Source organism: Panicum virgatum, chromosome 1N (genome assembly GCF_016808335.1).
Source record: "Panicum virgatum strain AP13 chromosome 1N, P.virgatum_v5, whole genome shotgun sequence".
Lineage (NCBI taxonomy): Eukaryota > Viridiplantae > Streptophyta > Magnoliopsida > Poales > Poaceae > Panicum > Panicum virgatum.
In genome coordinates, this window is record NC_053145.1 from 55,179,966 (window position 1) to 55,196,100 (window position 16,135).

Here is a 16,135-nt window from a genome sequence, read left to right on the forward strand (position 1 = left end):
GCGGGACAGTGTTTGAAGGACGGCACTAGCGGCAACGACAATCAGTGACGACTTGGCCTGCAGCTGATCGCGGCGGGGTATTCAGCACGGCTGAACCCTTCCGGCGCGGTACAACGTCGGAAGACGGCGCGGGCGGCATCTTCGATCTTCTGGCTCGAGGGCGGCGTCTTCGTGCGAGGGGGAAAACAACGTGACGATTTCGAACCACGAAGGTGGTCTGGCGGCTTAGTTCAGTTCTCGGAGGGGTGGGGCACCTCTTCTTGCTGCCTCGACGGCAATCCCTGAAACGAGTACGGAGCGTGGTGCTGTGTGGCGGGTTGGAGGTCCTCGCACACGAGAGAGGCGTGCTGAGTGGCGGGTTGGAGGTCCCCGCGCACGCGAGAGTGGCGTCCAATGGCGGAAGTGGCGAGGCCCCCGCGCATTGGGTTGCTCCGGACTTGGTGTTTTTTATGCCGTCGGGCGGTCTGTTTGGGTGCAGCAGCACTGCGGCGTTAGGTCCTGCACGGCAGTGGCCTCCTGGTGTGGTGGTGTCTACCCATTTTGCTCCTCTACCAACGCTGGAACACTTCAATTGTTCGATAGCCGCAACAGTGCGATGGTAGGTGGAAGCTGCGGTTGTACCTTTTCTCCTCTGTCGTTGTTGTGATGAGAGTTTGGCCGTGTTGATGTCCCAATCCAACCGGCTAGTGAGTATAGTTGAGCGGTAACCCGTGTTGATGTCCCAATTCAACCGGACGAGTTTGATGTTTTTTTTTTGTTTTCTGCCTATGGCCTCACAGGGCCGTAGTCTTGTATTTTTCTGCTATATCAATAGAAACGCACTCGTCGAGTGCCGTTCGTTCAAAAAAAACTGCTAAAGTAGTAGCAGGCTTTTAGGCCTGTGTGGGCCGCGCCTGCTGTGTCTCCCATCAATACACAACAAGGCCGCTGGGTCACTAGGCCGGAGCGGCAAACAAATCGAAACAACACACACGGGCTATGCCTGAGCTGGCAGCCCAGCGCAGCCCAGCACATGTAAAACGCCTCGTGGGCCTCACACTGCCTTCCTCTCGTACAAGTCTTTTACGTACTCTTTTTCTCTGTCCTGTTATCTCCGCGAGTAGGAAGAGAAGCAGAAAGAAAGAAAAAACCATGGTCTGTGACTTGTGTGTGTTGCGGGCATCACACGAGGAGGAGGACGGGTCCTTTGGTCGGGTGGCACTGTCACGAGATCTCTTGCTTTCTTCTTTTTTTTTTTGAAAGAAATGAGATCTCTTGCTTTCGAGGTACAGACGTACAGTAGCTATAGGCAGCGGCACACCTTGCACGGATAGTGGCGTGGATATCGCCTGCGAGGCGACGCGCACGGTTCGTGGCATGTACGGCCAAAGAGGAGAGGAGAGGAGACTTGCGTACGTGCCACATGTATATTGCGCCGCTAAACTTGCTAGGCTGCTGGTAACTCGATCCCCTGACCTTAGTGCCTGCTTTGTCAGGCAAAGGTTGCAGGAGGTAAGCTTGCCTTAATCTCCCACTGTCAAGACGAGAATGCACGCACCATGCACGCGACCTGTACGTGCCAGATACCGTTGGAGAGTTGAGAAATTAGATAGGGTCCTGGTGTGTACGGATTTGGAAGGCAAGTTCCCCCATACCACAGTTTATGCTTTAAACAGAGAAATTTCTGACCATACGCCATTACTTGTAAACACGGTGACTTGTCTTCAACTTACCAACCTCAATTTAAATTTGAATTGGGCTGGTTGTTGAGAGAAGGTTTTATGGATATGGTCACTAATATTTGGCATAATACTCTGGTGGAGGGTACAGCGTTACAACGATGGCAAACCAAAATCAGAAAACTAAGACAGTATTTAAGAGGATGGGCGAAGCACATTAGTGGTCATTACAAAAAAGAAAGAAGGAGATCCTAAACAAGTTGGATGAATTAGATAAGAAGGCGGAAATAACACCTTTACAACCTGTAGAGATTGATTTGAAACATGTGCTTAATGAACGCTTGGCCGAACTATTAAGAGAAGAAGAATTGAAATGGTATCAAAGAGCCAAAGTCAAAAATCTACTAGAGGGCGATGCAAATACAAAATTTTTCCATTTGATAGCTAATGGGAAACATCGTAAGACTCGTATTTTCCAACTGGAGGATGGGAATAGAATAATATGTGGTGATGCTCAACTCAAGAGTTTTATCACTATATACTATAAACAACTGTTTGGTCCATCTTTAGAGACAAATGTATCTCTGGATGAGTCGCGAACTGAAGATATTCCCCAAGTCTCTGAGTTAGAAAATGAGCATTTAACGCAAGATTTCCAAGAAAGTGAGGTTAGGGAAGCAATATTTCAAATGGAACATAATAAGGCTCCAGGTCCTGACGGGTTTCCTGCTGAGTTTTATCAAGTCTTCTGGGATGTAATTAAAGAAGATTTGATGGCTTTATTTAAGGATTTTCATCAAGGTACACTACCTTTACATAGCCTTAACTTTGGAACAATTATCTTACTCCCTAAGAAAAGTAAGGCAAAGCAAATTCAACAATACAGGCCCATATGTTTGTTGAATGTTAGTTTCAAAATTTTCACAAAGGTAGCTACTAACCGCATCACCAATATAGCCCAGAGAATTATTAGACCAACACAAACAGCATTCATCCCCGGAAAAAATATAATGGAAGGTGCAGTTATTTTGCATGAAACGATACATGAGCTCCACAACAAAAAACAAAATGGTATAATCTTTAAAATTGACTTCGAGAAAGCATATGATAAGGTTAGATGGAAATTTTTGCAGCAAACATTAAGGATGAAAGGATTTTCTGAGCAATGGTGTAATTGGATAAAACATTTTACACAAGGTGGTAATGTGGGAATAAAAGTTAACGACCAACAGGGCGCTTACTTCCAGACACGGAAGGGTTTACGGCAAGGTGACCCATTGTCTCCTTTACTATTTAATATAGTGGTAGACATATTGCCCTTGTTAATTGCACGGGTGAAACAAGAGGGCCAGGTCGAGGGGGTAATTCCACGTCTAGTTGACGATGGTCTATCAATCTTACTGTATGCAGATGACACAATTATTTTTACGAGCCATGATATGGAAAAAGCAAGAAACATGAAGTATCTACTTTATGTTTTCGAACAACTATCTGGTCTTAAAATAAATTTCCATAAGAGCGAAATTTTTTGCATTGGAAAAGCAAACGAATCCGAAATAGAGTATTCTCAACTGTTTGGTTGCAGGATAGGTGAATTCCCCTTCCGTTACCTTGGTCTACCTATGCACTTTAGAAAGTTAAGCAACAAAGATTTGAGAATCGTAGAAGAGAGATTTGAGAGGAAATTGAGTAGTTGGAAAGGAAAACTCTTGTCAGTAGGAGGGCGGCTGGTACTCATCAACTCAGTGCTAACTAGCTTACCGATGTTTATGATGTCGTTCTTTGAATTACCCAAAGGGGTGTTAAAGAAGTTAGACAACTACCAATTGCGCTTCTTTTGGCAAAATGATCAACATAAAAAGAAATACAGATTAGTGAAGTGGAGTCTAGCATGTCAACCAAAGCAACAGGGTGGCCTAGGAATTCAAAACCTAGAAATACAAAACATTTGTTTACTAAGTAAATGGTTGTTCAAACTCCATAACGAAGATGGACTTTGGCAATCTATTTTGAAAAATAAGTATCTTAGTAATAAAACCATAGGGGGATGCACTAGCAGGTCATCAGACTCACACTTCTGGAAAGGACTTATGAAGGTGAAAGATCAATTTTTAAGTTTGGGATCCTTTAAAGTGAACAATGGAGCTCAGACTAGGTTCTGGGAAGATGTTTGGCTAGGTAATCAGCCACTACAATTGAAATTTCCATCAGTTTTTAATGTAGTTCGCAGGAAGCAAGACACTATTGTTGCTGCTGTTCTTAATTCTACACCCCCAAATGTTTCCTTTAGGAGAGTGCTAAGGGGTCAGAATTTGAACAACTGGAACAGAATTGTTTCTTCAATAGCGGATGTACAACTCAGTGAGGATCCAGACTTTTTTCATTGGTCTCTACACTCATCAGGTCAATTTTCCGTCAAGTCTATGTATGCTGTGTTAGTAAACAATGGAGTTTCGGTGTCACAAGATATTTGGCATGCAAAATTACCAACTAAAATTAAGGTATTTATGTGGTATCTTAAAAGGGGGTAATTTTAACTAAAGACAATCCGGTTAGACGTAATTGGCATGGAGATAAGTCATGTGCTTACTATCATGTTCCTGAGTCTATACAACATTTGTTTTTTAGTTGTGCCCATGCGAAGTTTTTGTGGCGCGCAGTTCATGTAGTGTTTGGTTTATCACAACCATCTTCTGTGGATGATCTGTTTAATCGATGGTGCAAAGTCGAGGGTATCAAACATAATTTGTTGTTGCTAACTGTAGCCTCGGCTATTTGTTGGACCATTTGGATTTCTAGGAATGAGGTTGTTTTTGATAAATGTGAACTAAAATCATACTTGCAGGTACTTTTCAGGGAACGTATTGGCTACGCCAATGGGCTCTATTGCAGCGTCATGAGCATCAACACGTTCTTGTCCTCCAATGTCAGCAGCTTGAGGAGGCGGCACTTCGAGTCTTTGCGTCCTTTGGTTGGTTATCGTCGAGTCGATTAGGTTTCCATTAATCATGAGTCTTTGCGTCCTTTGGTTGGTTATCATCGAGTCGATTAGGTTTCCATTAATCATGAGAGAAACTTGTTGCAGTTTGTTTACCTTGCTTGGACTTGTTTGTACGAGTGTGGAACCTTTTACTCGTTTGTAATAAGTGGACTGATTCTACCTTGTGTAGATAAAGCAGGTAATTTCTCCCTTGGCTATGCAGGTAAAAAGAAGTGAGCTAGCACAGGTGCTGTAGGATGCGTAGGTGCCTCGGCTGGATGCTCGCTACCTTCGGCACCATTTAGTTCCCAAAATAAAAGTTTTTGGTTGTCAAATCGATTGTTTGACCAGATGTCGGAAGGATTTTTTGACACTAATTTAAAAACTAATTTCAGAACCCGCTTGGAAACCGCGAGACGAATCTTTTGAGGCCTTTGACCGCACCATTAACACATGTGGGTTACTGTAGCTCTTATGGCTAATCATGCACTAATTAGGCTCAAAAGATTCGTCTCGTCGTATACATCCAAACTGTGCAATTAGTTTTGTCGTTTACCAACATTTAATACTCCATTCATATGTCTAAAAAAGGAGGCAAAAAATTTTGCCAACTAAACGGCCCAACTCTGTTCTCCTTTGTCTGAAACTGAGAATATTCTCCATTATCGCAGTAGCCTGGTTGAAGCTCACCAAAGAATGAATGTGGACGAGGAAATGACGCCTGTGACTGTGGTGATAGCAACAGTGCAGCATGTATAGCAGTGCAGTGAGAAAGGCTGCGGCAGATCGAGTAAAAGACCGACCCCTGCAGCGTGCCGTTTACTCTAGCTAAGGAGACAGGACAAGAACAGGATCCGAGTTGGTCTCATTCCCCTTGCTTGAACGCAGGTGTCATGGAAGTCATGGAGTCATTGTCTCACTGATGCATGCCAAGTTTCTGGTCGTTTCTTCTTCTTCCCGATCATGGAATATGTTTTTTTGAAACAGATAATCCCTCTTTGTTTTTTTAAAAACAAACTTTGGTGCATAGTTCGCGTTTCTTGTACTCCTCCTTAATGAAACGCTTTTGAAAGTGATCGGGTGCTCTAGCCTAAGAGGGGGAGGGGGTGAATTAGGCACTAATAAAAACTTAGACCTATGGCTCCAACTAGTTTGCACAAAACTTAAACTAAAACATGCTATCTAGATGTACAACTAGGTTGTTCTAGTGTGAAACCACTATCCCAAAAGAGTTTAGCAACCTATAGCCGTTCCTATCAAGAAACTATTCTATGAAAGAAGGCATACAAATTGCTAGTATGAAATGCGGAAGCTTAAAGAGCGGGATAGGAGATAGCAAACTCTTGACGCGGGTGTTTATCCCGTGGTTCGGTTAGCCACAAAGGCACACCTACATCCATATTGTTGTAGCACTCACTAAGAGTATTGCTACTCGGCCACCAAGTCTCTTCCGTGAACACAATCACGGTCACCTTGGCCCCGGGGTTTCACTAAGGAGCTTCTCCACAAATGATGGGGGTCTCCACGTCCCCCGCACAAAGATGTCGTCGCCGCTCCACACCAAGTCGGAGGGTCGATGACGTTGCCGGCGAGCTTCACGCTTCAAGGTGCCGGCGCACCACGCTCTTGTTTTGGTTCGCTAATGAACCATAGCACAAAGGCTCGAAGCCTTGCAATCTCACTCACTAAGAGCTAATCCTTTACACAACACTCTCAAAGTGTGCTAAGGGCTAAGGATATGATCTTGATGCTTTTGTATGGCTTGGAGATGTTCTTGGGTGTGTGTGGGATGTTCAGCAACTCCAGCAATCTTCAAATGGCCGGGGTGAGGCGTATATATAGGCCATCAAGTCTTGTAGCCGTTGCTCCAACGGTCAGCAGAAAATCTGCGTATCATCGGATGAACCGATGCCTTTGGCAGGGGTAGCGTCGGTTCATCCGGTCACTCTAAGACACGAAGTAGCCGTTGAACTTCTTACTGCTGACACAGTGATCACCGGTTGAACCGATGCTTGCCCGTCGGTTAAACCGGTCACTCACAGCCTTCTTCTCTTCTGCTGACGTCAATGCACCGACGCAATACTCCGATGCACCGTCGGTTGAACCGGTGCTGAAGAAAAACTTTTTCTGGGCACTAGACATCGTCTCTGGTACACAGTACGCCCAATGCACCGATGCCCTTTCTTGGACCGTTGGTTCAACCGGTGCCTATAGGCTGACTTGGCTTCGATTTCCTCCTGCACCAAACAAAATAGCGTCGGTTCTTCCGACAAGCGTCGGATGCACCGATGCTTAGGCATCGGTTCTTCCAGTGCTCCTGATCCGAAGAGCTTGTAGGGGCGGCCCTTCGGGCCTTGCTACGCCTATCTTCTATTTCTCTTTGTCATCACTTGAATCTAAAAGTCTGAGAATGGTCATCTTAACAATCATATTAGTCCAAGTGTTGTATTGTCATTCGATCACCAAAATCACTCGAAGTGGCATAAATGGTGTCATATTCGTTTCAGCTTTCCAGGTAAAGCATTCTTAAACAAAAAAGATTAGGAAGGCAACAAGCATTGAAACACGAAGACGACGGCCCATGGGAGTTGCACTTGCATATACTCTTCTGCGATACTCTGAACTCGCTGAATCTTGCTAATGATGCCCATCTCTCGCGGCGCGTGGGATCACTATTCACTAGGCGGCCGATGCGGTCGTCTGCTCCCCTAGGCGCTAGCCCTATTATAGTCTACAGTCTAGAAGGTAAACACGGCGCCCAGCTGACGGCCAACGATATATAGACAGCCCGGCCTGCCGGTGAAGTGAAGCCATGAAACAGACAACGAGGGACGCCGCGCCAGGGAGGAGTAGCTAGCGACAAGCAGCGAGGGAGGCCAGCGCGCGCGCGAACACACCGCGGCTCCACGGGAGAAGAGAAGGTGGAAGAAGGGCACCGGAGGCTGCCTGCAGGGCGCACTGAGAGCGAGATGAGTGGCGCCGGCGGCGGGAGCAACGGGGTGGCGACGAGGCGGTACAACAGGTCCGCGGTGCCGAGGCTGAGGTGGACGAGCGAGCTCCACCGGAGCTTCGTCCGAGCCGTCGACTGCCTCGGCGGGCCGGACAGTACGTTCCCGTTCTCGAGCTCTAGCATACCTGCTGCGTTCTTTGTTGGTGTGGTTGTTGATGCCGTTCTGATACCTCTTTCCTCGCCCAAATCGGCAAATGGCCTCGTCCATGATCGGTGCTGTCTGCAGAAGCCACTCCGAAGCTCATTCTCCAGCTCATGGATGTCAGAGGGCTCACCATTGCTCATGTCAAGAGCCACCTTCAGGTCAGCCCGTTTCTTCAAAACTTAGTAACTCATCGATCAGTACTGTACCGTGCATCGCGGTGGTACTAGCTTGACGCTAAGATGAATGTGCATTGATGTTCGTAATAGTTCCTTTTGCTCTTGGGTAACAGATGTACAGAAGTTCAGGACATGACATGAGAAAGAGAGGTGAGAGAGATACTTCCTTTGTCTTTATTTGCTCCTCTTACTGCTCAATTTCTTATTAGGGAAATCTTCTTAGTTTTCCCCGGTGATGTAGCCTCTTTCTCGGGATTTGGGATTAAGATCAAGGCTAGATGATAACTAAACAAAGACTATCCTTAGGACACTAAACAGCAATGATTAGTAGCAAAAATGCTTGGCATGTGTTATGCATGCATGTTTCTGTCTTCTCTGGCAGACACACTCAGCTTAGTACTATACTTGCACATGTGCGGTGCTAATTAAAAGCCAACCTACCCTTTTGTGCCCTAATTCTGCACATGCATGCTGTTAATGGAAAGCCAAACCTCCTTTACATTCTCTTCTCCTTTTCATGTTACCATTAGAGATGCAACCACGGCGAGGACATCTGAAGCACTCATTCACCATTGATGAAGGAGGCCCCAAGGAATTCTTCTGCCTACCCATGAAAAGGTTATATACTCTGCTGCTTTTTAACCCTACCACTCCAACATTGATCGAATGAAAGGGAAAAAAAAAGATTTCCCAAACCTTTGGCTCACAAACACCTTTGGCACCCTGCTTTTTTTTTTGCCTGTTTGGATGAATAGGGCAAAGGCAGGGGCAGAAGCTGCAGCCACGGCCACGCACGAAACCATGCAGGGGAACAGTGACATGGGGGCTGCTGGCACCCGGCGCTGCGGCGATGATTACACGCGAGCGGTGCCCGTGGGCAGCAGGAGGATAACCGAGTGCCTCGGCTTGCAGTGGCAGAGGGACGACGCCTCTGCTGCTTCTGCACTGCAAGAGCTAGGATTTTGGGTGCGCGGAACCGAGCCCTTCAAGGTACGGCAGGTAAAAAAGAAAACAAAACACTGAAAAGAAGCATTCGGGAAAAGGAGGGTTATCAAAAGAAGATACCTCTCTCTTGTCTTAACTCCTTTTTCTCGCCCTGATCTTTCTCTTCACATGTCTGGCTAGTCACTCTCATCTGCATGCCTTCCTTTATAATGGATCGAGACATCGAGTACGTGCTGCTGCAGCGTGGGCATTGATAAGCTACCGTGTTCGGTGTTCATGACTTCACATTAGCTAAAATGCATTATGCATACAGCCCTAGCTAGTTCTCATTAGCCTATGGTTATGTTTGTTTCCGTTTTTCTCAGTCACGCATAGATTACAATCTAGATTTTTTTTCGCTTATTGCTTCTTGCTTCTCGTAGTACAAATCTCTGAAGCTGCTTACCACATAATCAAAAATAAACAAAGTGTTTGGTGGCATTATCGTTTATTTTCACTTATTATTTATTTTCACCGATAAGCTGATTATAATAGAAAACAAATAGAGCCGATTATGATGTGGCTCTTGAGAAGAGTTCTTGGCTTCCATATGCTAGCCAGTAGCCAGAAATGGAGGTAAAAAGCCGGGTATGTAGTTCAGTAGTTAGCATCAGTGGTACTGTTGCTAGCAGTAGCAGTAGCAGTAGCAGAGGAGTGCCAGAAATGGCTCATGAGAACCTGAGCCCTCAGGCATTTGCTTCAGCTGGTCGACAATGATACGCCAAAAGAAGTGGCTTTTCAGCACTCGATCGGTTCTACTCCAACCCTTGCTACTGCACACGCAGTCATCGCCATGATGAAGGGCGATGGTGCAGTCCAGAACTCCAGATGCAGATGCAGATGCAGATGCAGAAACAACAAGCCCATTAAAGCTTCTCTGGTGCTTTGCTCCGGCTGAGTAGAAAAGGGAGATAGGTGTACCGTTTGCTTCTGAATTCTGATGGAGCACATGAATACTGTAGTTTCTTTTCTACCCCACTGTTGATCCATGCAGTTTCACTGCCGAGCAATGATCTCAATAGAGCATGGCCAAATTCATATTCGAACTATAGTTGCGTTCTATTGCTCTAGAAAAAAAAAGAAACCTTTGTTTTTCTATATTCCTAAGAAATTTGACGAGTTTGTCCTTCTGACTGCTGCTGTATTTTATTCTACAGATTGGCAGGCCCATAGTAAATCGTCTCAGCCCTGTGGTGAAGCAGCTATCTTCCAAGGAGATCAAGTGCGCAAACAGATGCTTCTTGTTTGGCGCTGCCACTAGAGACGAACCGGGCAAGAGACGTTCACCGTCGCAATTGCCAGCGTCCATTGACCCAAAGCAGCTGTGGCCGTAGTGTCGTCCTGGCCCAGTGGAGGCAACTGCGTCCTCTCGCCGCCGCCGTCTTCGTCGACGAGCTTCAGTGGATGCTCAGGGCCAGGCAGAGGCAGCTGCTTGTTTGCCGGGCAGGGGGTTAACCTGGACCTTTCCCTGTCAATATGTGGATCATAGCTTAATCACTGTGCTGAATTTTGTACATTAAACGTATCCATGTCGCATGCCATGTATGTTTTTTTTATTCTGGTGATGTAGTTGGTTTCCACTGGTAGCTTGGCACAAATTTAGGAGCAACTAGTTGTCGAGAATTTAAACGCCTTAGCAAAGATCTTAGGAATGACCAGTTCACAAGTTCCATTGTATGGATGTGGAAAAGGCAAAACTGTCTGCTGGAAGTGACCGGCAAAAACGGAAGGATGAACCAAGACATATCAGCCAACAAAAAACTAGGGCACTTTCAGTGATCCATGTAGGCCAAATTTAGGTGCCAGGTGCCCCATGAGGAATACAGTGCTTTGGCTGGCAGCTCCTGTACCTGCAGGGGTTTCCTCAACAAAGGAGATTCTCCATGCCCTTAAAATGTTTCTGCTTTCTTGAAAGCATCCAAAGCAAGGATTTTATGTCAAAGGAGTTTCCGAGGATTTTTTTTTAAAGCACCCAGGAGCACTGGGGAGTCATGTAAGATTTCGAGCACCCACGTTGACCGGACCTCTATTCTCAAGGCGGTAAGGCGGACGCCTAGCAAGGTGGGGCAGCTGGACGCCTAGGCGAGTAAGGCGCAAATCGGTGGACGGCGCATGGACGCCTAGGCGTCGCCTTGAGAACAGAGGACCGGACTCAACGCAGACGAGACTACCCGAGTAGTTTCGGAACGCGCCATACTGCAGCACTCACACCACCACACACATGCGCACACACACCCCCACGCATGCTACAGTACCCGGGTGGAAATCCTGAGTCGAGCGACACTCGAACTCAGGGCCGGTGGCCTCCACACCTGGAGTGCCCACCGCCCGAGCTAACGCTCGGTTCCGAGGATTTTATGCCAAAGGAGTTTCGGAATGTACCAAGAATTTAGGAGGTATCTAATGCAAAGCGCCTCATCAAGTTGCATGCCTCTTGTAATTTTCATATCAGATATGTCAGAGCATAGGTTTATTAACAGCAAAGATGACTAAATTCGGGCCAGCCTATGCGAGCATGTACTCATGAGTCATGACTATGCAAGTCCGCATGATGCTCTCCTCTCCCTCCCTGCTGAAATGAAACAACAGAATGATTAAAACATCAGTCATCTCATGTGCGTGCGTGTGTTGTCTATGTCTACTCCATTTGAGCTAGCGTTTGTTAAAAGCCTAAGAGCCGGGGGCAAAGCTAGTTGACACAGACCACTGATCTGCTGGCTCAAGGATTGACAAATCCCATCCTGCGTCTCGTCCAAAAGAAAAATGCACTCGTCAGTTTCCGTGTTTGCCTTTGATGATGCTGGGTAAAAGGCAACGGCATCAATCCTTTTGTCAATATCGCACGGCCATTTACCACTTCCCCAAAAGCCTAAAAACTGAGGGCATCTCGTCTCAAGTACAAATTATTACCATGATGAGCAGCACAGTACATTGCAGGGGAAAAGTACGGGGGCCGGAATAAAAGCCGTCGCATAGGCTGCTTCTTCAGCAACATGCATCATGTTTTGTGGCTGAACTGAGCTGGACGCGGGTAGACAAAGATCTGAAAACAAACAGTAGAAAAACCATCATGCCCGGCGACCTCTGTTTTGACATTTCAGCATGCTGCTAAAACGACAAGAAGCTAACTTCCAAGAACTGGGTGAACTCTGCTGTGCTGCTACCATAGTACAGACGACTGTTTGTGGGGGCTATGGATGATAAGGCATCAAGCCGCCATAGCGGTGTCTTATATGTTGTTAAAAACTAGCATTGATCATGGTTGCTCCTATGTACCAAAATCCAAAACAAGGTTTAGGTCTTTAGGATCATGGTGCTCCGGTAGCAATGAACAGGTGGAAAAAAATTTGAATCCGCAGTTGCCCATTGAAGCTACTCTGGCTGGTGTCAAGAACAGCGGGTTTCACTTTGTTGTTTTTGCATCAGACGCCAAAGACTTGACAGAAAGGCGAGGCTTGGTGGAGATGAGTTCGGCAGGGAGAACGGAAACCCCAGCCACTGAAGATCCAAGGGGTACCCCAGAAACAGGGAGCATTTCAACGAGTACTGCAGCCTGGACATTAGGAACATGTCATTCACTTAACGGAACCATAAAACTAGAGAAATTAATGAGAAATAGAGCAAAAGAAATTTCAACTTGAAGTAGCCCATAAATCAGTTCTAGTTCCCCAATATATTTACAGTAACATAAAGCTTAAAATCAAGATCCCATCCACTGTATACCTCAGATAGGAAAGAACAGTTAAGTAAAATATTTCTAAGTATAGAGGAATAAAAGTTTACATTTTTATAGATAATAAAATTTTGTGGAGATTCTTCAGTTTGGTAACTTCGATTAGATTAGTAGCTACTACAGAAGTCTGAATTGGTCTTCTGACTCTGACATATGCCCTTCATCAGAAAGTAAACGTGCAGCAGTTTGTCAGATGCCAACACCTGACCCAACTTATAGCAGTTTTCATCATGAAGGAATGGAAAACAAGACCATAGATTCACTAGTCAGCATTTAAAACTTGGTTGTTTTACAATTTGGAATCTTTGCATGATGATGCCCTGAGTCCTCCAACAAGCAGACCAGTACCTAAGCAAGCTGTTGAAAATTGTCGGGCAAGTTTACCTCAGGAGATTTAAGATCGACCACTGAGTTCTCAGCAACAGATTTGACAGCAGCAGCAACCACTTTAAAACATTGATCCTTGTCCATCAAAGCCTGTTGACTTGAACCTTTGTTACTGTTCTTCTGTGGCTTCATCTCTGTCTCATCGATGCCCCTTCTATTATATGCAACTGCAAACTGTAACATATGTTAAAACTTAGTATAAAATAAGAATATTATCTTATGATGATGTAATGATCGATCTGTTTTCATGAGATAGCGCAGAGAGCACTACAGCTAATGATATTCTTTAAGTGCACATCTGTAATTTCAACCGTTAACAAAGAGTACAGTAATTTTGATGCATAATAATGAAGATGGAAATAGATAATAAAACACGTGTTACTCAGCCTGATAATGCATAAAAACGTAGTAGACAATTTTAACTACATGAAACAATGTAGGAGACCTGAACAGCAAGGATATCTGCACAAGTACTACGACACTACGTGATAGATTGAATTAGAAAATTGTTTGTATTCAACTCCATTGAAGAATTAATGAAATAGTTAAACAAAGATAAGTGCTGCAATTTCTACCTTTATAGGGTCATCCTTGTTATTCTTGCTCCTTGAGAACTCAAGGAATAACTTTGACACAGTCGCATGTAGGTCTTTTTCTGATAGAACACAAGTTTCCTGAACAGGAAATATGCGGTGACACCATCTGTCAATTCAGAGTTTAATAATTTATAAGATTTGAGTCAAAGGACAAAATGTGCTAGAACCTTAGCTTGATTCTGAAACAAACACTACACACCAAAGCTTTAACTATACATAGAATCGGCGACATCATTGTCTTTTTTTTTAATTATGCAACTGGTTGGAAGAAAGAAAAGACATAGCCGTTCCACTTTATTAAAAAGAAGAGTGTAACACTGACCACACAAATCAAACTGCTAGAATGAAATTATTGTGATATGGCATGTTTAGCCCCAAATGAACATCTCATTTAGCCTTTTTGTGTCTCTAGTGCTCTGTTCAACAGTATGTATCATTCAGCGAATAAGCTGATAAAGATAGGCGAGAACAACATGCCGTGTGGAATCACTAAGGAAACCTACAATGATGAATGTGGAAACTACATTCCGGCTAACAATTTGGTCAAGAAAATTCTGTAGAAGAAATGCAAGTGTCATGGGCTATTTTTCAGTGATAGACAATTTAGATAATACATAGTGCAAGGGATCATTTCAGCACTTCGACATGGCAGAACCAGCTAATATCTCAACTCCTAGCATCAGCATTTAGAATATGAGTTCTTCCAATGAAGTTGGAACCTTACTGTGGAGATTTGAGTTTCCCAGATTTGAGAGAATGAAATATTTCTGTAAGCATCTCAACAACATGAAGGCCTCCACTGGGGAATTCAAAGAAGAGCAAACCGCTTCTTGATAGCTTAACCAGTGAGAGATTTGAAGCCCTGTCAACATTTTCACTCGTCTTGGTCTGAGGTGAACTTGAATCTCCAATGCTTCCTACCATGGCGCCAAAAAGTGCACAATATTAAAAAAAAACACATGGAAAGCCTTGCTAAATCTATAGCAGCTATAATGAGATGATCCGGTAACTTATACTAACCAGTTGATTCTGGAGCACTATTTCCATTCTCATCTGTTACTGCTTCTTCTGAATTTTCTAAGGCCAGTGAGCAAAATTTTCTTTTCTTTACTGCATTTTCACATCACACAGTTCCGCTTGTTCGGAAACATGGCACTTTGCATGACCAGTGTACTGAAGAAAAATAATAAAGGAAGCTTTCACATCATAATATTTTAAGATGGTGTGTGTGGGCGCTGAAATTGCAAAAGGTTGTAAAACAAAAGATGAATAGCTGAAGTGTTAAGTCTAGCTAAAAGTTGCACTAATGCTCGTAAGTTGTTCGGTCGTTAGAAAGAAAAAAAAAGACTACATGATGAAGACGCAAACAACTGAATCAAAAGTACCAGGAAAAGAATGCACACTTAAGCATATATCATGTGAAAACCATATGGATAGAAGGCCGGAACCATTAAGTACTACAATGTGGGAAAATACAAAATTTCCATTACATTTAGGTTTGATAGCGTGCAGCAAATGATGAATAAAGTGAATATAATTTTAGTGCGATATTACGTAGATAACAGAAATTGAAATAACAGCATTCTACAAGATAGAATTCATGCACACAAATTATCTGCTGTGAAAAAAAATTAAATACTAAGGAGCAAGATTGACGAGTAATTTACCACTTCAAGAATGGAAATGGCTTCCTTCGTTGCACTTTTTTCACGCTCTGCGAGAAAAATGAAAATCACATCAAGGGTGTAACCATGAAATGACCTCAAATGACATGAATCCACCAACAAATCCATCACCGGAAGCTTCAAAGCGGAAACAAATCTCTAGAACAGAAGAGGGGACGCACTGATGGGGCAGGTGATGAGGAAACCCGAGTGGGAGCGGAGGAGGAGGGACCCCGACGCGCGGTAGTCGTAGCGCGGGAGGTTGATCACCGCGGCGTGCTGCTCCCACGGCTGCAGCTCCTTGCTGCCGGCGGCGGCAGGGGCACCGGGTTCGGACCCCGGCGGCAGCTCGCGGGATGGCGATGGGGTTTCGGCTTCCGGCTTGGCCTCCGGTTCCGGCGCCGCCATGGGGAGCGAGGAAGGTGCCTTGGGGGTTTGGGGGTAGCGGGCGGTTCTGACTTCTGAGTAGCGGGGCGTAAACTGGTACTCGAAGGCGTATTTCTCGTGTTCCGCTAATCAGATTCCAACTAGAAAGGCTGGGGCGCGGCGTTGCCGCGTGAGGTTGGGTTATCAGTGAATAACATGTCAATCTATGTATATATTATTTATATGTTTGGAAATATTAATTATTTATCAAATTTAAGAGTTGTTGTGGACTATAGATTTCCTTTCTCGTACAAGTTGTGATAATGCATGGTATATATTTTAGACTCTCGTGTCTGTATTGTAGGTACAATGGGTTACATGTACACGTTTGTGCAAATGAATTGCAAAAGCATTTTGAATTTTAAAAATCTCTATA

General features: G+C 44.7%; 2 pseudogenes; one reads left to right on the plus strand and one right to left on the minus strand.

The window, feature by feature from the left end:
- Nucleotides 1-7,458: 7,458 nt before the first annotated feature.
- Nucleotides 7,459-10,551, plus strand: LOC120656775 (annotated as a pseudogene).
- A 1,272-nt stretch (nt 10,552-11,823) lies between these two features.
- LOC120656776 lies at nt 11,824-15,811 on the minus strand (annotated as a pseudogene).
- Between the last annotated feature and the right edge of the window lie 324 nt (nt 15,812-16,135).